Source organism: Meleagris gallopavo, chromosome 10, assembly GCF_000146605.3.
Source record: "Meleagris gallopavo isolate NT-WF06-2002-E0010 breed Aviagen turkey brand Nicholas breeding stock chromosome 10, Turkey_5.1, whole genome shotgun sequence".
NCBI lineage: Eukaryota > Metazoa > Chordata > Aves > Galliformes > Phasianidae > Meleagris > Meleagris gallopavo.
In genome coordinates, this window is record NC_015020.2 from 9,502,927 (window position 1) to 9,528,130 (window position 25,204).

The window sequence follows — 25,204 nt, forward strand, 5'->3', positions numbered from 1 at the left end:
GGGATTTCAGTCATATGAAATAGTTAAGCTGTCTGCTTAATACTGTTTATTCACGCACTTGCACTGAAAGCACTGACAGGGGAAAAGTTTGTCAGAAGAAATAATCAGTGTACAGCAAAAGAAGTGACTTAACAACAGTGAAACCACTTTGGTAGGAAGTTCTGCATTTAGCTCCTAGAATATTTATTCACGTCAAAGGTGAGCCATCACTTTTCATTGTGTGTCTGTTTAATATAATACAGATGTTCTATAGAGTGCACCTACTGTTACATGTGTGTTTCAGACAACTATACATATGACTGCTGTACTGTCTTCTCATGTTTCTCCTTCTCAAAATGTAGGCTTTTTCCAGTTCTAAATGATTGATCTGCATTTTGCAAATTGGTAGTTCAAAAGAGCTGTTTGTAGTGATAGACAAAAGAACTGTCCATAGTGATAGACAAGTAGCCATTTTTCAAACAGGAAAAATAGTTCAAAGAGGTTTCCTAGTGATTTTTAATAATTTATTATGTTCTTACTTGCAAGTATTTTTAAAATGCAGCTAAATACTCAGAATAGGGTTTTATCTTTCATTGATAAGTAGTTTATTGTATTACAGAAAATAAGAAAGGTCTATTCTGCTATTTTGTAGATTTCCTGCTGTTAAAAGACAGCTGCACAACTGCAGAAATTGCTAGAAATGTCACTTGGAATTTTGGAACGCTAGAAAACATGGATAAATGAGCTGAAATGGTGAAAAATGTCAGTTAGAAGTCTTTGCTTTTATTATTCTATCTGATCAGATCTCTTAAAAATGCAATTATCAATGGTAGTAGATTTAAAAATTTAGATTAGGAAAATGAATTTTATTAGAGGTATAGAGTATTCAGTTAATCACAGTGAACGTGATTTACAAGCTTAAGAAGAAAATGAAGAAAGTATATACTTGAATCTGGTAAGACAGCCATTATTATTATCTTAGGTAATAACTGTTTAAAGAATATACTAGCAGAGACGATTTCAGTTTTTACAATATGTTTTTCTCTATGAGCAACAAATGAGTAATGTATAGAGAAAGGTCTAGCTCACGGGTGTGCAAAGGACTATGAGTACAGAGAAATGTCATATGACAGTATTTGAAGTTTGAACCAAATGTGCAAACCCACTAAGGACTTAATAGATCATCATTCTGTACTTGCATGCAACAGGGGGAAGGTTGGTACATGACAGGCAGCTTATATTGAAGGCAGTCGGGGAGGAGAGATTGAGATTGAGAAGAGCAGTGCTCTGAAACACATTATTCTGGATGATACTTGTGGTGTAAATACAGCCCTTTCTTTCTTGTTACTTTTAGTCATACTTTGACTCATTCGTTCATTAAATAATTTTTAATTATATGTGTTCTATCACTTCATTCGTGAGCTTTAGATATCTGCCATAGTGTGTTCCCATCTCAAGGGAAATTAACTTCTATACACTAACAAATTTCATTTTATAGACCATCAGAAATCATTTGCAAGACCTACTGCACAGAAAGAATAAATAAGAATAAAGATGCATAGATGTACAATATGTTTGACAAAAAATGAATTTGTTCTTCCAGTGCCAAGCCTCCAAAATCCTCTTTGACTTAACAGCCAGTTTTTATGGATTGCAGACAAAATTCTTATGCAAAATATAAGTAGATTTTATATTCTGTGATTTGCAATTGGTATTTGCAGGGAAAAACAGGGGAAATGATTTACACGCTTCAGCTTCTTAACTGGGAAGATTAGTTTTCTTTTTCCAACAAAAAGAATTAAGAAGTAAAAACATTTCTTCCTGTTTGTTACTATGGGGAAAAATAGTCATTTAATTCTGTTTGGAAGGAATAGGATCAAGTCTGTTGTGGGGTGAAGCACATTTACCCACTCTGAGTAAAGAGGAGACCAAATGTTCTAGTACTGATAGTCTTCAGTTATACAGATGAGGAACAGTACAAGGGGAAATAGTTTCAAACTTATAGGCCAGATTTATCTTGGACATAAGGAAAAAAAATCAAATCAAGTGAGGGTACTGAGGCTCTGACACAGACTGGCCAGAGAGGCAGTGGGTGCCCCATTCCTGGATACACTCAAGGTGAGGCTGGACTGGGTTCTGAGCAACCTGGTAAAGCTGTGGGTGTCCCTGTTTATTGCAAGGCATGGGACAAGATGATCTCTGAAGGTCCGTTCCAACTCAAAGGCTTGTGATTCCGTGGTTCTATGAGAAATAATATCTCTTGCTTAAGGAAAGCTTGTGTCTTACTTCATTGAAGGACTGATTATATTAGTATGTTTAGTTTGCACCAGAGTATGGAATAAAGTTAGCTGTTTCATGAAAGAACTTCGATCTACCCAGTGGAAGATTCGGATGACTTTCATGTGGCTGTTTTTGATGGGTTATTGGAGAATACTTAAAAATCTGTTTTGTACTGATAACAGTGCAGATCAATAAATAATACTGTAAGATGTAATTTGGGTAGGTAGTAGGAAAGAAGGAGCAGCTCTGAATGTATTTTGCAGCAGAATTATATGCTTCTATAAAATACATATTTATGTGATTTTGCTACAGCCTAGGGGCATGCACTCAAACTGTGGTTTAGTAAGTGTACGATAACCAGGTTTAGCCTTGGTCCTGGAGCGATGTACGTTTTGCAGTTGTTCATGGGCTGATGGAATCAGATAGTGTTGTAAGTGCTACAGAATTGCTCTTGGTTTGTACAGCTAGATTCAAATTAATTGTCCAAGTTCGTATTTATATTATTACCCATGTCTTCTCTTAACCAATGATTTACTTAAAATTCTGCTTGAAATCGGTGGAATTCAGAACAGCTTTGTGAATGTTTTTAATCCATGTGAGTTATTATTTAAGTGATTTTTAATCCTTGTACTGACAAGCTGAGTTAGGTTTAGGGATATTTTTCTACATTATCTAAGTGTTCTAAAAATAATACCATTAATTAGACTGAGTCAACTTGAAGTATACATGTTTCCTTGTGATGTTATATAAGTATTGAGCAGCAGAAACCAATGCTAACATTTAAGCCTGAACTTCTGAGAAGCATTCTTGAAAGCTCCACTCTTTATGGATCTGTCTTAAACACATTTAAGACTGATCTCAAGCAGCAGTGGATTAATATTTACTTTGTAAAGATAGCGCAGAAGTCTGTTTCATACTGTCTATTTTGAGAAGTGATTTTATTAAGGAGAGATTTTTGACTATCGTGGTATTTTAATTTAAAAACTAATTGTTTTTGCCCAAGGAAAATAGATAAACAATTGAACATGCTGGTTCTGCCCTTGTCACTTTGCACAAGAAATTCCTGTAATACAGTCTAGTCAAATAACAAAAAGCAGAAGATGGAAGTAGGACTGATAAGTCATTGAACTTAATCATTGAGATTAAAGAATTAATGAATTAATTTTAGGTTAAAAAAAAAAAAAAACATTGGGTACGTAAAGTCTGACCTAGATTCTGTTCAAATACTGATAGTCATATTCCTGATTTTCTGGGGGTATTACTACTTAACTGCTGAGCTTATAAAATTTTTTTCTATGTTGTTAAACACAGCTGTTCTTGATATATTCAGAATCTTGCTACTATTTGTTTCTTTTAAAATCTTGTTTCAATCAAAAAAAAAACCCCACATATAATGACAAAAGTATGTCTAGATTTTTTCTAAAATTATCTACTCTACCAACTTATTGCAAAGATGTACCTTAATTTTAATGAGGATGATTTATCTGTTCAGGAACATACGGCATGAGCAGTGCATCACAATATAGGTTACTATAGTAACACTTCTGTAGTTTTAGGCTCATATTCCACTATATCTTATTTTATTTTTCAAGGGCTCTTTGTGAACATTTTTAAATTAGCTTATCACTTGAAAACACTTGTGGGGGACTTTTTACCACAATATTATTTAATATCGTTGTTATGGCAACAATATATTTCACTTGAAATTTTACCTATGAAAAGAAAGTGGCTCTGTCTCAAGCAAATAAGAAATGAAAAAAGTTAATTTCTATTTCTACAAGCATGGAACCATGTAAAAATAATGATTTAGCATGAAGTATAAAAATCACCTACTGATGGGTTTGAGCTATTTTCCTTTTAGACTTTGTTAACTAACACAAGGAAAATCTTTGGATCAGTAACATTGATGACATGATGTTGCTCTTGGAAGATTCATGGTGAGGTGATCAGTTGATGTGAGTTACATTGAGACAAAATAGCATAATGAAGAGTAAGGTACGTTGCAAAGAATGTGTAGAAGTCTATTAGCAAATGGAGCCATGAGAAAGACTGAAGTTAGAATGAAGTAACGTCCCCATACAAAAGAATTACTAGCTTGGCTGGCACTTGGTCAAACTATAACAGGAAAAAGTCTTCCTGCGAGAGTTTTATATTCTAACTATGTAATGTGAACAAGTACACAGTGCAAGGAACTAGGAAGTATCTTAATTTTGCATACAGAAGATTCCTTATTTTGATCCTGTCTTAATAGGAAGAAGATCAAGAAAACAAGAGTCTACGAAGTATGTGGAAATCACAGTAGGGATTCGGTCTGATACTTTTTCACAGGTTGTTGGGAGCTTGTAGAAGTTCATATCAAAAGCCCTTCTGGGGGGAAATAAGAGAAATGATCCTGTCAAGACCAACTCTCATGTCCTTGTTTTATTCTATCTATCTACCTATCTATCTATCTATCTATATATATATACACTACAACAGTGTCTATACACAATCCTCCATTCAGTTGACTTAAATATAATTACAGCCTGAGATTAAGGTGAGTTTTTGTATTTGTCAACGGAAAGGTAACTATGTACAGATATATTCATGCAAATCAGGTTGGTATGGAAATTTAGCTTGTACTTTTTCAGATAACAGATGTTTTAAATAATTTCATTATTTAAAACTGTTATTTCTGTTGGTCAACTTGAAATGTATATTTCACGTTAAAGTTACCGTTACAATACAAGTATCAGTCAGTGCCCTGTCGTGGTTTAAGAAACAGTGTTACAGCCTACAGTCATATTAAGCATTATTTATATTATTTCTTTTGAGTAATGAATAAACATCCATATCCAAAAGTGGAAACATACTTTTAATTAAAATGAGCAGAACTGCAATATTAAGCACAATGTAGTATTTCTTAGTGTGAGAAATATAATAAAATAATTGTGTAATTACTCCTAGTGTATATCAGAGTATTACAAACTAACTACTCTGCGAATTAATCATTACTTGTAAATTGGATCTGTGGTCTGAAAAAATACTGTCTTCACCATTAAATGACTTCTAAACAGATACTGAAATTTTGCTAAAACTTAACTTCTTGTACAAGTAAGTGGCACAAGAGTCTACTGCTTCTACATCTGCTGAGCAAAGTGCTTATTGAAACCTGCAATAATTCAAGTTTTATAAGATTGTACAGCTAATCTTTTTATTAAAGACATGCATATAGCTGAGAGAGGACATCTTATAAAAGGTTTATAGTAGAAAGAAGCAGTAATAGAGAGCAGTGTGTAAGATCAAGAGTTAATTACTACAAAAGCTATGTTACTAGTTCATATTTTAAGGAGAGTTAAAGTTATGTATTTACATCATGAAAATAAATTCAACACTGAAGAACACAGTAAACATAACGGATAAATCATTCATGGGTAGACCTAGAGTCAGTATGCATTTGAGCAGTGCTGTGATGTCACCCGAGGAGCAGCTCCACAAATTTTTGATAGTTGGATGCGCTTGCAGGTGTTACTGAATGTATTGCTTTGGGTCTCCATAAATAGATAATTTTGTGTAAACCCTCTCCTAGTTTTGATGCTGCAAATGTAAATACTCCAATAATGGGATTAGTTTTGAAAATAAAGTAGGCTGTTGTTAGACACTTATTTTAACAATACTGTGTACTGAAAGATACGAGTCCAGTTTATAATCTTTCAAGGTTATGCTACCGTTTTTTGATAATGAGATAAATTGAAAATATTCCTGAAACATACCCAGTAGGCAAGAGAGGGGCTTTAATGCATAAAACATCCGAGGCTTAGTTCTGCATGATACCGATTTGTTTATCTATAAAACTGTGCCTTCAGTTAGTCAGGTCAAATGTGTACTAGCCTCTAGGATCAAGCAAGAAGATCTTGGAGAATTCCTGGTGTTAATTCCTGCACAACTGCTTTTTCAGGGTATGTTATCAGGATGTGAATACCTGTTCAGTTTTAATGCTAATCAACAAAGCAGATAAACACTTCATCTGTATCCGGTTAATTAGTTAATTTTATTTTGAAAGAATAAGAATAAGCAATGAAATAACTGCTTGCAATTTTTGCTGAGCAGATAGTTTTTTAGCATCACAGAGATTACATATTTTATTATTTTGTTATCTTAAGACTTCTCTTGAACTATGAATCCTACATTGGCCCTGCATCCAGCAGAATTTATTTTAGTTAGTGTTAATAAGTTAGAACCAAGAGATAATTTGTAGATCTACCTGGGGTACGCAGATGAAGAATAGTGGGGAGACACTGTGCCCATGTTGGAACTAGATGATAATTAAGGTCCCATCAAATCTAACACATTTTATCATTCTACAATCTCTGATAAATGCAAATAATTCATCTTCCCTCCTCTTTGCAGGCAAAGAAGTTAGCAGATTTTACTATGAACATTTGTTTTCTTGCAGAACTAGAGGATGTGTCTTCAGTTTGTTTGAAATCCTTCCATGGTATTGCTAAAGTGCAGTCTGAATCTGGTTGACTACTCAGTTACTGTTGGATCCGTAGGCCAGTTTTACAACCTATCCTGAACACTTCCACAGCACAGGGATGGGAACTAGATGGTCTTCAAGGTACTTTCCAACTCAAGCCATTCTATAATACAATGATTTTTCTCAAAAGCAAGGAATAATTAATGTCAGCATATCTGTGTAAGCTGTTGCGGACTCCTTGACACCCAGTGTTTGACTGAGCCAGCAAAGGCTTAATACTTTTATCCAGAGAACTTCTGCTAAGAATAATCTTCCATCATGCGTGGCCCTCATTATAAAACAGGAAATGTCTCATTTGCAATAAGCTGTGTTCTAATACATATTTGCATTTGATATTCAGTGGAAGAAAAATATTTTTTGTGGAGAGAATATAAATGTTCAAAACACAGCATAGTAAGGATTTGTATAGCAAGCCTTTTTTCATGGTGATTTGCCATATCAAATATTTAATTAAATAGAGGTGAAATAATATTATTCATTCAAACTGGTTTTGTTAGAATAATTAAACTGTGTCAAAAAGATTTTCTCTGCACTTTGTTCCGCAAATAAAGCGTAGATTTATGAGGAATTCTTTATAAAATCTTGGGTTCAATTTTTAGGGGTCACTGAGGAACTCTAGACTTTGACTTCTACACTGGAACATGGAAAAAAATAATGTAAACTGTAGGACATTCACTGTGGTCAGTGAACGGCTGTAACTGACAGCAGTATATATAAAGAAAATAAAAACAGAAAAAATAAATAGGATAACATGAGAAAACAAACTAGGCTTTCTGAAGATAATGTCAAGTCTTCTCTCTGCTAAGCAACAAGTTGTCTGCTGCTGTTACTGCTTTTCCAGTAATGTATTGCTTAAAAATTTTCACTTTCAAGCTCTGAATCTTTATCATCTCTGGGCAGTGAGACTCCATGTAAACTGAAGCTGACTGTCGTGTGAATTACTGTTATACTAGCAACAGTCTCTACTCTTTAGCAGCTGTACTGCAGCATACAGCACCACCTGTTGCCCTGCTGCCCAATGGAGACTTCATGGAGCCTCTTATTTCTCATAGTACTTCAAAATTACTCCAAACTACTATTACATTAACCTCAGCCTTCACCCCAACCATACGCTGATTTGTTGACCTCACTGGTACAACCAAAGCACCATTGTAATTTTTACTGTATGTAGAAATACTGAGCTGTGAGATATCTTTGGGCTCTTGGTGACTCAGGCATTAAATGTACGCTTTGACTGTTTGACCTGGATACTCAATGACTCTCACCATCAAATATTTGGAATTCACTAAGAACTTATTAGACTGAAAATAGATAGCTCTGAACACTGTCTGCAAAAGTTTCTCGTCCTTTTGTATTTACAGTCTTGATTATTGAAAGCTGTGGTTAGCTCAGGCTGCACTGCACCACAGAAAGCACATATATTCTTGAACTGACTATGAAAAAGCAAACCCTTTTTGTTCAAGTTCGGGCCAGTAAAAGCCATGCCACTGGCAGTGTAGTCACCAGCTATGTTTCCTCTTCACCTGCCCTGTATTTGATCATGAATTTATGTGGCCACGTGTTCATTAAATCAATCCGCTGGTCTGTCTGACATCTGGAAGGGGATTGAAACTGCCCATTAGGAATATGGGTTGCAATTAGATAAGATTAAATTTAGTGTGAAGCTGAACTCTTGGTCTATGTTGTAGCAATGTGTTCTACCTCAACAACCATAATAATTTGCTTGACTATGCAATAAATTAAATTTACAGGTGCTGCTCTGTAGGTAAGACTTATGGTCATTACTCAAGTTCTGCGTTAGCTGCAAGTTTAATCAAATTTGAGTGCATATAGCTTCTCAGAGATAAAAACAAAGTTCCCAGGGAATTAGGTACTGCCAAATTGTCACGGCACTGAATTTTGCTGTTAGAGTATGTATTTAAGTCATGAAGGAAAATGCCTCTTGTATAAAACATAGCTCTCTATTCTGTGTTCTGTTCCTTAGTGCAGAATTATTGGAAAGTGTGAGCTAAGAGGACTACATTGAAAAAGAACATTTGAAGTAACGTATTATTCAAATCTCTCTGAAATCACTATGACCCATCTTATTAACTCTTTGATTTTAAAAAAGGGTAAGACAACTTTTTTTTTTGTCAGAGAGAATTGCTCAAAATAGTTTTGTTGTGTATGCAATTATATTCCATCCAGTTTTATCATTAAAAAGTGAATTACTTGATCAGCTGTGAGAGCGACTATTATGTAACTCTTCAAGATACTGAGTTGTAAAACAAAATATTTGCATACAGTTATTTTCACACACACACACAATAACATTAAACTGTGAAGAAAATGGAAAGTTCTGGATTTAGCACTTACTGGCAGTTTATTTGAACAGATGCACATCCTAGAAGCATGGACATTTGTCTGCCTGTACAAATGGTGCTTTTCAAAATAGGTTTCAAGTCTTATTTGAACACATTTTTAGTACCTTTGCTTACAGTTAGGTAATAGATAATAGAGAAGATGATGTTTCAAGTACTGTTGTTCAGAAGTGGACAGCAATAAAGAAATCTCTGCATTGCAGGAGCATAATGTGGTGCAGAGATAAAATATGTTATGACTTGTACCTTTATTTGGTTTTCAGTCTTTTTCTCCTGACAAGTTTGTTCTCTGCCTGTACACAAACTTGTTTCTGCAGCAGAGAGGAGAGCAGTCAGGCAGCTCTTTAGTTGCTTCACCAGCTGTTTCTGAGCTCTTTTTTCAAAATCCTTGCTCAGAAGCCCATTAACTGTGGTGTCTTCTGGACATAGGTGAGGATATTGAGGCCTTTTCTATTATGGCACTCTCTTTGTGCTTGTAATTTGTTTGCTGTAATTATGATTGAATTAGTCCTCAGCAGAGGCAGAAATACCAGCGTGCATCTGCATCAGAAAGCACAGAGGTTGCCCAAAGTCTGAATAAAAAATGAATTTATGTATTTGACTTATTTACGTAACCGAGTAAGGTCAGTTGCATCATTAATTAAGAAAAGGATGTCAACCCACTAAATTCATTACTTATATTTAATCTGACCAGTCGCAAAAAAAAAGTCACGAGTAACTTGCTGGAAGGAGCTGATTTCTTAAGCTTTTCTTTTGAAATAGCTTATCAACTTTGGCTTTATTTATTGCCTTGCATTTTTAGAAATTTCTTTAGGAGTCTAATATTTTTAGGATCTTCTTTTCAGAATTTGTCACTAATTCTAGCCTGCAATTCATTTTTTCTTCAAAACAAAATCTGACATAGGCAGCTTCTCTGGCCTGTTCTATGTCCTTATGTAATCCTTAGGCTTGTTCTGTGCTGTGCACAATGAAAACTTCTTAAGTATCTTTGCTGCATCTTCAGCACTGTCTGTCCATAAGGGAACGTGTAAGCACTGTGGGCCACTGCTCTAATTCAAAACATACAGAAAATGAAAGTAAAAAAATCATACCAGAAAGGATTCAATTGTTGGATAATCTTTAAAAGAGTAGAAGTGTTTAAAGGCGCAGATGATGAGAATCTATATGGGATTCTGCCACTTTCTGTTGAATACACAGGATTCTGTGGACAGTTTTTTTCCTACTCTGTAGCAGCGTTCTGATGTCTTTGTGATGCTGATTATTGAAATGTGGGAAGGAGAAGAATGATATCACAGTGCTTTAAAAGGGCTAGAGAGATCTTTTTGCTTACAGTCACACACAATACTCATGATTGCAGAGAGATATGCTAACATTTTCAACAGTGAGATTTCTACTTATGAACCCACGTTGCCTAAAGTGCGGGACTACAACATTTTGGCTTGTCTGGGCTGCACTGAGTGAAAAAGAATTATACTGGGCTGCATATAAAATATATAATAATGTGTGTAAGTAACAAAACTTATATTTTTATGTATTTTTTTTAATGTAAGAACAGATCAACAAAAACATAAAAGTAGTGGGATATTTGACCTTGTTTTTGTGAAATTAGTGCATCAATTTCTGGTTCAGTTGAAGTGGTTCAATTCTTAGTGAGGTCTCAAGATGCTTGTCAGAGATTTTTGATTAAATATTACTCTTTTTGTGACTCATCCTTGAAAATGTACGTACTGCCAAAAAGCAATGACCTGAATGAGGTGTGATTGTGAAGCACGGGGTATTTTTCTCTGTTAAGACAGGTTTCATAAAAACCTAGTAAAGAGACATGATCAAATTTATCCTTGAGTTGAACGTCTGATTGAAACTCTACAAGTTTCATTTGAAAATGTGCAGGTAATGTATTTGTTATCTGAAAATGGAGTTGTAAATATATCATTTTTTTTTCTCCAGAAATCTTGAAACCTGTTCTCAAATTCCTTTATCAAAATTGAAAGCACAGCTACATAGTTGTTGCTATTCACAGGGCTATTTAGCCAACACATCAAAATGCATGAAATTATTTGCCATAACTTGAGCTTGCCATAATTTTTCATTTATTTTGTTTAAAACTTAGCATAGATAAAGTGATTTTCACCTTGAGGACATATGTTTAATTCATGTAAATGAGTGGTCAAATCCATCAAGATATTCTTTGAGTTCTAGCATAAATTTTCCTTTTGATTCCATAAATGATTTTATTTCATTTCTCATATGATAAAACCTTTTCAGCACCCTATCTCGCCTTAGCCTCCTTCCTTTGGAAAAGTAAATGATGTCCTTATAATTAGCATCCGTATTTTAAGGAGCTCCTGGAACTAGAGATGATTAAATTCATTGGACTTGGGTCCAGCTTTGGTATTTGTGTGAGTCTATGTATTTTTTGAAACTTACACAAATCTTGATATCCAGTGCAGGGATATTTCACTAAATATGTTTATAGTGGCAGTTGAATTGTCTTCTACTCATTTTGTAAGTCCCTATTTTTTACAAGCTGTCACTGAGGCACCATCAGTAGATATTTGGAAAAATTATACCCACCACACTTGCCAAATATTTCTTAATAGACTTCCCATCTGTAAATGGTTTTGATTTTTTTGCAGTGAGATTTGCTACCACTTAACTAGCTTTTATAACAGAGTCCGTTTGAGTTATAACTTTCAAAAAAGATTTTGTTGAGATGACAGACCTTTTTCAGTTCCACTATTTTGTCTTTGAAGTATTCCTTGATGTGCATTAAATTTGGCAGCATGTTTTTGCAGGCAATGTCTTTTCAAATTGTAATCTTTGAAAAGTGACACAGTTTCCTTTCAAAACAAGCATAGTGCTGTATTATTTGGGCGAAAAAGTACTCGTGTCTTTTGTTGTTCTTGTGCATATTCTTCCTTCATGCATGATTTTTCTTTTTCTGGGTTCTGTGTTCTTCTGAGTTGCCCTGATGTAGATTGAAATACCAGTATCAGCAATCAGCAGGCAGCACAAGCGCATGCCACGTGTAATATACACGAGGTTCAATGCGACTGTGTGTGTGTGACAGGAGTGAGAGGAAGAGTTGGCACTGCACTGTGACCCCCCTCTTCCCCTGATTCCAGCCCAGACAGTGCCGAACACACGCTGATGGGTTGGCTGTCGATGAGCAATGGGTATGCACCTAGGGCAAAGCTGCCCCATCTATGCTAGGCCGCATGTGGCTGTGCGCTGTGGGTTGGATATGACTAGCATAAGGAATGGGGTAACGTGGGAGGTATATCTGTTCTGGTCTGCTTGGCTTTCATTTGAATCTAAGTCATGTTTATTATATTCTTATCCTGTGCCTTGAGTACTGAGGCATAAATTGAGCTGACTATATTATCCTTCAAAATCCTGTGAGAGGAGATGCAAAATAAATGCAGGTGTCATTTGCACAGCAAGAGATAGTAGAGATGAAAAGCTGGCATGCTTTGTACAATGCTGAATGCCATGGAAATAATCAGTTTGCCTGATAAAGTTTATAAACAAGAGAGGAAATTAAACACCAAGCAATTTGACATGATGGAGCTTTCTTGACAGGAGATATCTGGCAAAATAAAACAGTAAACAAGTAGTGGAGAAGTCTAAAGGCTGTTGAGGTGTGTAGGTTTAATTTCAAGGTGCAAGAGGATGAGAAGAAACTGACAAACTGATAGAATACTATGTTATATGTCGTCTTGAAGAGTTTAAATGTGTTCTGCTGTAGCATTGAGTGTGCTTTGCTTTTATTAGCATATTTGCCAGTTATTTCATTAACTGACTTTGTTAAGTGCCTTGAGACACATTGTATCACTTAATGAAGTTAAATATGGCAAACCATTCCTATAGCTCTATAAAGCAAGTGTAGTTAAGAAAAATATTTGCATACTGTAATTGTTTGAGAACATTGGGAAAGAGAGCATTTGGAAGAACAGACCTTGCTGGATATCAGTCCTGAATTGCAACTCTGAAGCAGAAATACTGCATAGCTTTATGAGAAGCGAAGAAAAATAGAAATATGATTGGTTTTACAGTTTTCTGCATATATAACATTCGGCTTTGTTTAATGCTAATATTTTTCTGCTGCCATTTGTGGATTTGGTTGAGTAAGTTCTATGAATATTAGTGACTCATGCACCTAAATCTACTTAAAATATCTAAGCTTTTATTTGCTATTCAGCTATTTAGAATAATGTTCAGAAATCATATCCAATCAATAAAGTCCAGGGTCATATCCTGGTTGGCTGGTTCAACCTCTTGTCCTTCTAATACAGCTGAAAGAAAACTTTCCAAGGTTTACCTAGGAACAAGCTAATTGACATGCTTGCATTCTTAACGTGAGTTGCATGTATAATATAAGCAGAACAGAAGCAAAGCGCTTGCATGTAAAACTTAATGACTGTGTGCTCCCTGTAGATGAACTCTAAGCAGCTTTTTATTTTCTATGTATGAATATAAAATGTTCTGGAAGAGAAGAATACAAGCATATCGTATAGAACTAGGCATTCTCGGGGCACATGGAAAACTATTTAGAGAATATACAAACCTATCTTGAGACTAGCTAATAGACTAGCTAATCTTACTTGGATAGTGTTTTTGGCCATAGGACTTTTTACACCCAGAATTCTTGAGAACTGATATGGCATAGGTTGTACTTACTGTAAGAAAAACTGTGCATAATAGAACTGCCAGATCTGAGAGAGAATAGGAAATCTGTGCAACCAGAACTGCAAAATATTACCATTTTATTAAGAGATTTGTTGTCACAGCTTAATTAATGCAAAAAGGGATACTTGAGAGGATAATGCATGAATTTTAATATTTCTTCCTTACAGTCACAGTTATGACTGAAAAAAATGAATGCAGTGTTACATTAATAGCCCTCCAAATAGAATCTAATGGAACGGCAACTTAGAAAGATGAATTGTTTTATGACAAGTTATCTAATTTTATTCCATTCTTCAGATTGTCACAGTTGAAAGAGTGAGGTTTGGCCTCCAGAAAGAAAATTCTGAAAAACTCATTAACTGTGTAAATCCTCCCCTCTCTAAGGCTCCTTAGTTAGCTCACTTCAGTGAATTCACCCCAATGAAGAAGAGTAATCATTTCCTCATTCAGTCTTTCTTTAACTGTCATTAATTACTTAAGTGTTGAACACAGACCCTGATGGCCTTCTATACAGGTACATTTCTCCCAAGGAGCAGTGATTAAGCTGTAGCAAAAGTGGAAGGGTTGGGAGCTACATAGAATATACAACTTTGGTTTTTTAAAAACAAACAAACAAACAAACAAAACCGCAACAATTTGATGCAAGAAAATCATTGTTCTGGGGATATATCTTTCCTAAGTGGCTTTCTGTGCAAGCTTAATTTGTACATCTAAATCTGTATTTGAAAGGGAATGGCTCTTTTCAAGAAAGCTGTGAAGAAACTAAATTTCTGGGTTGATGATATTGGGGAGGGGGAGAGGTGGAGAGATACTGAGGACTCTGTGTATTGTTAATTTTGGAGGATTTTGCCTCAGACAAGTTCCTTTTGCTGTTGAGACAACTATACCCAGTAGAGCTGTTAGATAACATACAGGAATAATGCTTTCCTTTTTTTGAGCTTTCTCTAACTTCTTGCCCTTGCAGAAAGTGATGTCACAAAAGTATTCTTGTAGGAAAGTTAATATTTAGCATACAATTCAGTATATATCCTAATTAACATAAAAATTGATATTCACAGAGTCTACACAGTTGTCTTGAACTTCATAGAGAATATTGTATTGGGAGATATATTTCCACAATCAAGGATAATCTCTGCATCTCAATTTTACAGCCTTACAGCTACTCTTCTGTAATGTTTTGCAATTTGAGATGGAATTCAATTCTTCACATTTCCACGTTCCATTTGGTAAATTTGAACAGTGCATATGCATCTTTTCCTGAAATTTTTGAACATCTCTTAAGTAATTTCAATGTCAGGCCAACTCCTAATTCACTTTTTACTGCCAGCTATCCCCTGGTATAGTGGTTTGTTTTAATTTACATTACTGTTTGCAGTGTATTTGTATGCACGATTCCTTTACATTAGCTGCTTTTCTGCTATGTATCGTTCCTCAGTTCTCTTCTGGGGTCTCCAGACAAAGTTTAGAACAGTGTGAACAGTGAATAGTATGAAGTCACCTAAAGTGATGTTCATTTGTTCTTCGATGTTACTTTTTTTTTACATTTGTCCTCTGACCTAGTATTGATCGCTGTTACAGGACCTGTTTAGGTAACTAATACTTTTTCTTGTGGTACTTTTTTTTTTTCTCTTCAAAGATCCTTTTATGATTTACTGATGTATTTTCTAAAGCAGAGAATTCTGAAAGAAATCCAACTTAAACTAGTCAATTGGTCTTCCACAAACTTATTCTTGTTTTCTTACTTCTTGGTTTCTGTTCTTCTCATTTATATTTTACCTGCTCGTCCTGCCTATATTCACAAATCTACATTGTAAAGGTATCTTAGAGCTGCACTGGGATACTGCCCTTTTGTACACAATGTTTCACAATGTACTTTTTTTCCCCCAGTACTGCTAAATATTTCTGTTTAAGTTGTTTTCTTTTGTGTAAACCTTGTAACCATCTTTCTCTGATAATTGAGTTTGATATTCTTCAATCACAAGAAGTAAATCCCTCTTTCAGATTTGTCACCTGACCATGTTTGCTCTCATATATATTACTCTGTGTGTTTTTATCTTTTTTTCTGTCAGAATTTCATCTATTCTCATATATCAGCGCAGTCCTGCAGCTTATTTGTGCCTCCAGCTGTAATGCACTTACTGAACTCAATCATGAAGTCATTGTCATTGCTGACCTCAACTGTGTAGCATAGCTGTTGGTACCTTAAAAGGCCTTCCAATTCTTATGTGTCATCTACAGCAAAATTTAAAGTAAACTTGTCCTCATGCTTAGTGTTTTCTCAATGTTATTTTCTGCTAGCCCTTTTTCAGGAGTTATATAGTAAAGAGGCTACATTTGCCAAATGTCTCTTCTGACCGGTATATTGGAACCCTAGTAAATATTTGTCCAATTTACAGCTTTGCTGCTGCCATAGCTAATACCATTTTCTGGTGCAGAGATGAAACTTCGGAAATATTCACGTGATCTCCAGCAAGTTGCAAGTCATCAGCTGAGGCACATTAACCCTAACTTACATGTATATTCCTTGCTTATTGCCAGTACAAAGTAAATTAGATTTACTTAAATCATTGGGAACTAGATGTGGTAATGATCACAAGAACTTTCAACAGCAGCAGCAGCACATTAATATTTAATCAGCTTTCAAGTTAACTCTGCTTCGGGAAGAGACTGCACTAGATGATCTCCATATGCTCCTTCTAATTTAAATTCTTCTGTGACTCCAAATAACACGTTTTCCATTTAGAAATTCAGGAAATACAACCATTGATGAGAACAAATAGAAACCCTTTTAAAAATTGTAGTATGGATGAAATACTGTTACCATGCTTAAATATGTTTATTTAAATAGATTTGTTCATTTATTTGCTAGTCGTTGTTCGCACAAGATTCTTCTGTGCAGATTCACAAGCAGGCCACAGTCTTCTCTGCTGAGGTACAGGCTGTGGTCTCAACTTTTGACTCACTTCCTCTTCTCAGGATCTTGAATTCTGCTTCATAGTCACTTTGTTAGGATCTGCTCTAACCAAACGCTACTAAGTGTGTCCCGCTACTCTCCTGCAGTAAGATGGTTAAACTCAAGGGGATATTTTCTAGTCACATCAACAGGCTTTTTTTCTTGTGAGTCACTAATATTGAGGCTTGCTTTTTTAGTCATTATACCTATGAGGATATGTATGCTGCCTGTAAACTTTACTAACTGTCTGAATATTTTGTTTGTTTAAAATTGTTCATAACATAATGCTTTCAGCAAATAGTGCTTTTCTGATGCCCTCAATATGTAGAATTTTAGAAATAATATCTGTAGCCTAGTGCATTATTTTTGGCGCAAATTTGTGAAGGCAGTTCCCTGGACTCAATGGGCTTATACAAATGGAAAACAAAAATGTGCATTGCAATTGATTTAAAGACTACACTTCTACTGATCTTGAACAAAAGTATACACCTAATCAGCCTGTGGTAGTAAAACTTCAGTTATTGAGATGTGGTAGCGTGAAAGATGAAACAAGCTTTTTCCCAAATGTACAAATATAAAATGAGTGCAGAGGTCATCAAAGTACAACCACAGCATGATAGTAAGGGCCCCTGACCTGTAAAAGAATTCTCTAGTTTTGGAAGCAGCCATGTGTGATAAAGGCATCAGTTGCCACAGTGGTTCTTGAGCCCAGAATCTTGAAAGGATTTTAAACAACTACTGTCCAAAACATCTTTGAGAACTGGATGTTTTTCAGAATACTCACTTTTTTCCCCCAGGATGAACAAAGAAAGAAATGAATAATTTCTCTTCTATCTTTTGCAAAGAAAGATGGGTTCTTGTTGTTGGCAGTTCCTCACTGGGTGTATCCTGTTTGATTGTCATGAGAAAATAAAAGATTTGGCATTTATCAGTTTGTCCCCATTAAGAAAAAGTGACCAGTTCTGTTATGATGCTCTATCCTTAGCAGAATTTGAAGTGGATTGAATTATGTCTTGACAGAGATGCACTGATATGATAGGGTTTTGAAATGGATTCCATCCACGGTAAATAAAATAATTCCTGTTAGGCTACTGTAGTGGAAGCTACTATTTTCACAAGCTTAGCATTAGTGACTAAAAAGCTATAGACAGATCTATACAAACTGCAGTTTCAGGGGGACTCTGTGTTATTGACTGACATTTGGGATTTTGCCCCAGAATATTATTTTAAATAATGATGCTCAAAACTGAAATGAGAAGTATTGAATTAGGATTACCTGAAATCCTTTCAGTGATTATTCTGTCACTCAAGTGGATATTGCCTGATCTACGATTCAGTGCATAGGTGAGGTAAGCAAGAAATTTGTGGGTAAAAAATATTTTAAAGTTTGTGCAGGAGGACACGTATTTCTAAAATCACATCCATATTACTATATGAAATAATTAAACCAGAGATTAAAAAGAATTTTAAAAAGTCTTTCTAATTTCTTTTTACCTTATTTTTGCAATCCACTACATACTGCTGTGTAGTGGAGAAGCACTTGAAAATAGGATGATGTTCTTGATTTACAGAATGTGATGCAGCAGAGATGAAATTGCATTAAATTCAATGTTTTATGAGTGACGGTCTGGGCTACAAGCAAACACCTATTCTGATGAATCTCATTTGAAGACTGAGCAAATTATTTGATTGGTGGTACCATGTCTTTTTTTAGAATAGGATAACAATATAGTAGTTTGAGATGAAGAGCTAATTTAACCATAACATAAGTTGTTCAGAATAATTCTTGCAAATATCAATATTATTTAAAATAGAAAGCCAAGATTATATTTATTGCTTCTACATTTAAAGCAACCTTCTGCGTTAGTTGTAAAGATTCTGTGATTTCACCTGTGGCTTTAGCAGCATTTAATTTTTGACATGTTTAAGGAGGAGATATAATAGTAGGTTTATAAGCGGTAGAAGATTACACATTTTTTCTAGCAGTAATTGGGAAAACTTCTATAAATTCAATTGTTTAATTTATATTTCATAGAAAGGGCTTGTCTGAAATGATGCTTTTCCTGTCCCTTTTGTAAGCTAGTGCCTAGGGTTTCATTTAGGAGGCAGAAAACTTGTCTTGTGAAGCTTGGGCTGTATATTTCCCATCCCAAATTTTCTCCGTGTAGAACAACTGAGCATGAAAAATATTCTCCAAGAACTTATGTGATTAAATTTGTACCAGTCCAGAAAGCCATAAACTGTATATGAAGTCTCTGCTTTACATCTTCCACAGTTAATCCCATTATGTGCATAACAAATATCTAAATAAGTAGCAGCTGGTAATGCTCAATAGATTCTGTTGTAGCATCAATCTATGTATGCTGTTTTTGTCGTCTGCAGAAGATATGTATTTGAATTCAGTCTCATGCTGGCAAAAAAATTCTGAGTCAGATGGAATACTTTAGGGTAGTGGAACTTGGTGTTTGCATAACCAAAGAAAAACAGAAGATAACTTACAGGGAGCAAAACAAGGAGAAATATTTTCAGAAGTCTCCACAAACTTACAAGTCTGAAAAGAAAGGTAAAAATAAATATATTTCTTTTCTCAGGCATTATATTTTTCTATTGTTGTAATTATAACAAATAATCTTATGTGGAATACTTGGAGATTATCTTGCCCTTGGTCATTCTTCCAGAGACTTTGTTATTGGAATAAGAGCCCCATGGTAACTGGTCATTAAAGCAAAGCTGCAAAAGGCCATGTACAGTTTCCCTCTTAGGAGAACTGTAATGATAAATCAGAAAAGGATAAAATAAGCATGAGTAGCAAAGCAGTCCTGAGAAAACATATAGTAACATAGAAATTTTATTTTAATTTCTTTAGTCTTTCAAAATTCTTAAATGACATCTGTAAGACACTGCGCTAATATTCAAGACCATTTCTGAAACTTTTTTTTTTTTTTCATTTTGAGGAGTAATTTGTGTGACAGCTTCATGGAAAATCAAGGTAAGGATCAGCATAAGTCAGACCAATGCAGAAGTCATAGAATATATGTATATTTTTTTTTCTGGAATGAATGTTTGACTTTCTGGGAGAGATTGGCACTGTTTTTCAAGAGAATAGTAAATGAAATCTGTGAGGACAAATTGTTCTGAGAGTTGATAGATGCAGTACCACTAGGAAAGACAGAACATGTTTCTGCCAGGCATGTTTGGGAATAGGGACTTGAATATTTTCATTAATCTTGTCATAGCTTGTTGCTGCTAACTTCCACAACAAAGACAGATTTTCATTTGTAGCAGTGAATGATTATGAAGTCAAAGACTTCCCAAGCCTTTGACAATCTACCTTTTCCATATTCAGTTACTTAATATAGCTTTTGTTCTTACTAGAACTAAGTAATTCATTTCTTAATGGAATTGAAGTAACTTCAAAAAAAAAAAATAATTAAAAAAGCTGTACATGCTACTTCCAAATCAATTAAATTTTGTCAGATTGTTTTCTATTTCTGAGGTTGAGAAGTAACCCTGGTTAATACTTGGGTTATTCAGTAATGAGGTCCACAGGCACTGTGGTGACTTGTGCTGGATTACAAAGGTCAAAATGCTAGTTCTTCAAAACTAATAAATCCCTACTGAAGTTTCCTTATTATTTCAGATTTCAACGAATATATCTCACCTTATGCACTTCACATTTACACTGGAAGAATTTGTTATCTGCTGGCATCATCCTGGAGAAAAAGTAAAAGCAAGACAAGACCTAGGTACAGATATTGATCGGGATCTATTGACAATCATTTTGAAAACGTGGGATAGGAGAGCAATTCAGAAGCAGTGCTTGCTAGCTTCAGAACACTGCGGGAATGGCGGTAAGAGAGAAGTGACTTCACAGACATGCCATGTGTTGTATGGATGTTCGTGGTTCCAGAAAGCATTTGCTTGGAGAGTGGTCTCAGAAATAACTCTTTCTTTTGTATGACTGGTTTTGTGTCACGTCTACTTCAGACTGAGCAGCGTAAAATGACACTGAAGAAAACTGTTTTGAGTTCTATCTTATTTTTGAGTGTAACATCCATTTATTTATCTGTGGCCAACTGTTCATTGCAGCGAACAAATTCTGTTCATAAGCGAGGGAAAAAAGACACTCAAGACTCTTTTTCTTCAGCATCAGGAAGAGAAATGTTTTCAAAATAGCTTTAAACATTAGAAGTTAAAAGTGTCTTCAGCTGTTGGCTCCCTGTTGCTTTGCAGGCAGCTTTTTCTCACTGTTTGGAACTTGAGCTGCATATGTTGCTCTGGGGACTCCCTTTTCCTCATTGGTTCTCAGCAGCCCAGGATTAAACGTATCTGATTGCCTAATACGTATCCATTAAGCTAGTCATGAATAATTGCTGAAATGGTTTCCTTTAGTGAGTGAGTATCTGACACTTTTCTGATGTCTTTTATTTTAAGAGCTTAAATTGATTGTTAAGCTCTTAATTTAAGACTTCATCCTGAATCACCAAACAAATCACAGTGACATTTTTGTTATGACCTCAAGGGGAAAGGCATGGAACAGCAAAGGCACAATTCCTTATCAGCGTGTCTGGTACTTCTGAGGTACCAGTCAGAATTCAATTAAAAAGCAGGACAGAATTGTGGCACGAGAATCTCACGCTGGGCCCTCTTCAGCTGGGAACTGGAGTTGTTTGGCACTATGGGACGGTTTAGGATCTCTGCATGAAGTGGAATGAGCAATAACTGCTGGAGAAAAATAGGCCCAGGTTTGTACAAATCCTACAAGCTCAGTTTTCAAAAAGGCACTTAATTATGCTTGCAAGTGTACATATTTAGATGCATGCATTTATATAGTAAAATTAATGAGAACACTTAAAACCTTAAGTAGTAGCAGATGGCTAGGTAGTACAGAACAGAACTGATGGGAAGAAAAGATACAAGGGAAGAGCAAGCAGACCCAGTTTTTTTATTATAGGTATATTCTCTAACTGAAGGTGAGCAGCATTTTAAATGGACTGGTCATAGAGTAGGTGAAGCACAAATAGGAATAGGCTTAGTCTAGAAATGTTGAAGAGGTATGCAAATAAGGATTGCTCTTGTTCCCAGGACTAATTAAGTAAAAAACAATTTGAATTAAATAAAAAGAGTTTTTTTGCTATATCTTCCTTTTTAAGGTGAATAAAACACATGCCATTGGGCTTCTAAGTATTAAGATTTGTTCCTAATGACTTATTTGACAAGCATAAAAAACTGAAATGCAAATAAAGATGATTGATTTGGTAATTTCATTTGGATTATTTGTTTTAGCAAGCAGTAGTACTGGAGAAGCAATCTCTTACAAGCACACAGATGATGGATCTGAAAGGGCTCATTACAAAAGATCCTAAAGAAGCATCGGAGAGGATTTTGATGTCTGTCAGTGAACAGATCAATAAAAAGGAGAAATGGAGCAGTAGTTCTGTAGTTCTGCTCATGAAAGATGCGATTATTTGCCTTATGACTTTGTTTTAACTGCTGTGGTCTCCCTTGGGGTCACAACTGCTAGTTTGGTAACCACTGAAGTAGAGTGAAGAGTTAGCCAGGAGGTGTGGAAATGAAGCTTGACAGCAGGCAGAGATGCCTTCCAGCAGAGACAATTCCCTCTACTGCTTTGAACTGCTGGGTCTCTGTAGCAAGGAAGGTGTTTTCTGTTGGTCTTCTTCGATGCATGTGCGGAGGTACACTACCAATCTGTTGTTAGCCTGTATTTGAGATTATGTAAGGTAAAAGAATGTATTACAATAGCTCTTCCACCACCCACATGCTACGTTCTGCCTGGAGTCATAAGAAAACTTAGTTTCTTATGTTTGTCCACATTTGATTCTTATTGTCTGACTAGAATTGTAACTACTTATCACTCAGTCCAGGTTTTCTCCTAATAAGAATAAGCTTATTGGAGTCCAAGTAAGATTTCAGATGTTAAACTACCCTGTAGTAATGATTTCTGTTATTACACAGCAGTAAGCCATAAGCCTTTGATGTATGATGCCTAATGAGTTACTGGTACAACAGCTGAAGACCATACTTGTGCTGAGGAGGAAAATAAAGCTTCATTTGCAGGAGTTTAAGTAGTGATGAGGATTCTCTGCTAGTTCTCTATAGAAGGAAGGATAAGTATACAGTCTTCTCAGTTATTTTAGGAAGTTATTTATCTCTGTGGGTGTCAGGCAGACTCGTGGTAACAAAAATATGCAGTGATTGACTGGAGTGCTGCATCCCCTGCTGACACTATTGCAGAGAGCATAGCTGGCATCAGAGCCACCCTCAGCTCTGCCTCTGCTTCCACTACAGAGCAACTGAATCTTTATTTTTAATTACTTGTTTATGATGTGTATGAACTGCATGGAGCTTCGTTATGGATGAATACACAAGAAGACAGTATTTTATTTTTTCGGTTGCTTGCAAATTAAAATAATTTTGAGTTATTAATGGATGATAACTGATGGGTAAGTGTGCTTGCATCTCTAACAAGATGACAAATGTCCATACTTTCAGAACTAGCTGTTTTAACAGGAGATAATGGAGATTCATGACCGTTTGGGATGTGTATTTTGAAACAGCTAGATCTGAATGAATGTGAAAAATCCTATTTTGTGAATTTAGTATCTTATACCTAAATCTTGAGCATAAAACTTATTTGTATGTTTGGCTCCCCAGGCTTGTGTAAAAAGGGGTATCTGGAAGTTTGTTTTAACAATAAAATAAAGGAATCTAGGATGGAAATTTAGGAAGGTGGAATGATAATAAGTTACATGTGAAAGAAAATGAAGTTTGAGAACTAAGAGGGAGGCTGTTCGAGAGCAGAGAAAGCGTGTTAGAAGATTGTATGAAGAGCAGTGTAAGAATGAAGTAACGTGGAGTTAATAGTAGGTTACTTTATTCCATTCATCTGAAAAATCGGAATTAACTTCATTTCACAGTATTCAGTTGTTCAGAAGTTTGTGTATGTTTGTTAGTGACATAGTAATTCCGTTTTTAGGAAGTACTTTCCTATATATCAATTTGCTATAATTTTTAACAAATTTCAACTACTGTCTAGTGAGTATTGTCTTGTTATTCCCTCTATCTCTTTGAAGGCTGGACTACAACTGATTTCCATAGAAAATACTATGCCACAGATGAGTGCTTAATTATTATATAGAATTGTTTAGAATTCTAGATGAAAGACACACAAAGAATGGCAACCTGTAGAATGCTATTAATTTGCAGTAATTGATATATTCAATGCAATCGCTGAATTTTATGAAAGTCAATGAGAAGCAAATAGTACATATTTGCAGTCGCAAAGCTTAGCCTATCTTTCTTATTACAGCAGCTGTGATTCATTTCCTCCACACAGGGAGAGGGAAATGGTTTCATGAGGCAGCAAAAGGGTCAGGAGATGTCAAAGTAGCTTTCTCACATAGGCTTACGTGCAGAGCATCAGCATACAAAACATTACCATGAGACTCCTTTTTGATTGCTTCATATTTCCTTGCATTTATTTAAGTAGACAAATTTAATCCAATGGGATAAAATAAAATGTTAGAAGAGGAGGGATATGACTAGATCGTAGTAAACTTGTCTTTCCGTCTTTGAACATGAAGCCGCCCATATGCACGATATTGTGAGAGGCAAACAGCCCTTACCTGAAGTGGAACTTAAAAGAGAAGACATTTAGTCCTTTTGTAAACCTACAATGATAAAATATTTTGGAATTAGAAAATGTACCATTTACTTTAATGAATTGGCATAGGAAATTGCTTATCTTTGTAGAGCTCCAGATCCTAGATTTAGTTGTTCGTTCAATTTCTCTATTTTCATTTGGAAGGCCTTCATGTATTTTACTCTCTGATCATAACAAAGCGGATGCATAAGTTCTTTTTAATTATGAAATAAATCCAAGATAGCAATACAGTCTAATAGTTTGGTACTCTGAGCTGATAAATTGCTATCTACAATCTTTATATCAACTATTTACTATTGCAGTCTAGGATTTTATGAGTAGAGCTATGCACACGATAAGATTTCTAGCATGGTTTATTTAAATCAAGAAAATGCTAATGATAAAAACACACCCAAATGCTAGATTAGTCAATTTGTCATAGCTGAACAGTGTATCACCATTAAGGCTCCTAATGGGTTTTGTGAACTGAGTAGCTTCTCATCTAAATGAGGTTTTCCAGGATTTATGTGTCTTTAACGCTAACTGTTAAAGATTTGTAGATGTTGAAATCAAATTTAGGTACCAAGCTGAAATGTATTCAAATGTTATGGTGTTCTTATTGGCTTTTCCCAAATGTTATCAAAATAGATTCACAAAGTAATAAATAGTTACCATTTCAAAATATGCTAATAGTTAGAAAGAGGAGATTTTTCACCTTTTCCTTTTTTTTTTAAATTAGTAGATGACTGAGGCTATCATGA

General features: G+C 35.2%; 1 long non-coding RNA gene across 2 annotated transcripts in view; it reads left to right on the forward strand.

Annotated features, from left to right (window-relative positions):
• LOC109369237 overlaps nt 1-24,711 on the forward strand; it is a 41,195-nt gene extending 16,484 nt beyond the window's left edge. The window contains exons 1-3 of one of the 2 annotated variants that reach the window (XR_004160757.1): nt 19,166-19,343; nt 19,735-19,769; nt 20,421-24,711. This is a non-coding gene — a long non-coding RNA (uncharacterized LOC109369237). Of the gene's footprint in view, nt 1-19,165; nt 19,344-19,734; nt 19,770-20,420 lie in introns of those variants that run through there. The other variant, XR_002118039.1, reaches the window with a different exon arrangement.
• Nucleotides 24,712-25,204: the final 493 nt, after the last annotated feature.